Source organism: Silene latifolia, chromosome 11, assembly GCF_048544455.1.
Source record: "Silene latifolia isolate original U9 population chromosome 11, ASM4854445v1, whole genome shotgun sequence".
Lineage (NCBI taxonomy): Eukaryota > Viridiplantae > Streptophyta > Magnoliopsida > Caryophyllales > Caryophyllaceae > Silene > Silene latifolia.
The window spans coordinates 170,721,729-170,724,191 of record NC_133536.1 but is presented as its reverse complement, the minus strand read 5'-3'; positions in this window follow the sequence as shown (position 1 = coordinate 170,724,191).

Here is a 2,463-nt window from a genome sequence, read left to right as displayed (position 1 = left end):
CTTTTCACAAAACCTAAAACCTGTTTAAGAGAGAAAGCAACTAGTCTTCTTCCTAATCGCGTTCTTGACAATTCCCGGAGTTCAGACGGTCAGTTCGTATCGTAGTTCGCGTCGTTGGATTCCCTGCGTCGAGGGTAAGCTTTTAATATAATTTATATAATGTTTTGTTAAGATTGATGAAACCCTAATTTAGGAATTGGGGGTTTTTATGAGTAGTATTTGAATGGTAGCATCTATGTGTTGTATGGTAGGAGGAGAATTCGTAGAGGAGCCGTTTTGATACAGCTGTAGATACCGTCTGCGTGTTGTGCTTTCCAGGTAGGATTTCCTACTCAGTATTAGTCCCATAACGGGATTTTGGTGATGTGTTGCATGTAGTTGGTTTGATATAATGATTGTTGTGATTGTGGTTGTGTTTGTTCTTGATTGGTTCTCGAGATGCGTTCTCGGCTGAGTGGGGTCACTTGCGGGAGTGACTTCACGCCCTAGTTTTGCCCTTCGTGGAACCCGCCACGGAAGGGGATGTGCACATTAATGGACAGGGTTATCGCTCGTACGATGAGCGGGGCTTAGGTGGGAACGGTGCGGTCCCCCATGGCGGGGTGGGTCCGGTGGGACGGTCGTATTGAGATGATGGGAGTTGTGTGTGTGTGTGTGTGTGTATGTGTGAGTTCGGTGTCTGTTTGCCTTATTATTGTTATCTATATTGGTTGTGTGATTAGTACTGCGACCCGGTGTTGTTTTGTAAACTGCGGTGATCCATTCGGGGATGGTGAGCAGATATTGAACAGGTATAGAGATGAGTACGGGGATAGTTGGGATGGCCACGACATGACGATAGAGTCTTCCATTTGTAGTTTAGCATTTATTTACATTTCAGTTGAGAACAGATAGTTTGGAATAATGTATTGCACTTTGGTTGGTTTTGAGGATTGTATTTATCATTAAACTATTTATAATAAATGTTGTTTCCGTTTTGTCTATTGATTATCATACCTCGGGCGACCGAGATGGTGATGTCTTCATACCTGAGTGGTCCTGGTAAGGCACTTGGAGTATGGGGGTGTTACAAATGGTATCAGAGCGACGATCCTGAAACCTGTAACCAATGAACTTAATGAACATAGGGAGTCAATTAAAATGAACCCGGGGTAGAAGTTGTAGGAGCTAGTGCAAAGGCTTGGGAGACGTCCTAAAGTCGCAAGGGGTCGCCCTACAACTTTGAACCGGTCACATGGGAAAGTGTTTGTCGAGTCATCTGTGTGTTTGATTAACTTGTGCAACAAAGTGATGAAGTGTGTTGATTGTTTGGAGTTGAAATAGGAAGTTGAGCATGTGAAAGAAAATGATATGTGGAACATGTTAATGAGATGATAACATGTTGAATGATTTACAAAATGTGGCTTTAATAGCATGATGAATTGATCTTGTTGATAGCAGAATAGACACTAGCGTATTTATTATGATATCATGTGGTTTTATAAAGTTTAGCATGTTAGTGTATGACGTAATATGCGGGTAACTCTTACGTATTAGTGATACTTGATCGAGTGAGACTGACTCGATCGGGTAGGTTTTTGACGATTTTGAGTCCAGAATCGCGTTTTGGGGCACTCGATCGAGTAACTAGTGGTACTCGATCGAGTATGGGGTCACTCGATCGAGTAGCCTAGATACTCGATCGAGTGGGTTAGAGATCAGGAGGTCTGTTTGGTTCTGGAGTTTGGGTACTCGATCGAGTACATGGGGGCACTCGATCGAGTAGCCCGTTACTCGATCGAGTGGGTTTGGATACTCGATCGAGTAGGTTCTGGGCAGCACGTTTTCGTGTTTTGAGGTTTAGTACGTGTGTTCATGTTTACCCCTTTATTATATAGCTTCAAGATGCCGCCCAAGAGAAATGCTTTGTACGCGAGAGCAGAGCTTATGACTACGGACGACATCGTCAAGATGTTAGAACACCAGGATGCTCTTACCGAAACCCTGAAGAGAGTGAATGAGGACAAGGATAAGAGTAAGGAGAAGGAGGTTGACCATGCTAAAGTCAGCCTCTATATTGCGAGGTTTAACCCGAAGGAGTACAAGGGAGTTGAGGAGCCTAACCTTCTTGATAGTTGGCTGAGGGAGATGGAGAACATACTAGATTTAGTTTTGTCCGATGAGATGAGAGTGGATCAGCTGCATTCTATCCGAGGGAGGCGGTGGCAAGTGGTGGGATTCGGTGAAAGTGAGTGCCAAGGAGATATATACCAACCGGGGATTACCGCCATACCTTGGGAGGAGTTTCGTAGGGTGTGAGGAAGGAGTTCGTACGAGAACATGTGAGGAGTAAGTTGAGAGAGGAGTTCGACAAGTTTAAGATGACTGCTTTGAGAGATGTCGTGGCTGAGTACTACAGGCGAGTTCAATGAGAAATCTAGATATCTTTGAGGATATGGGTTTGAGTGAGGAGAATCGGCTTTG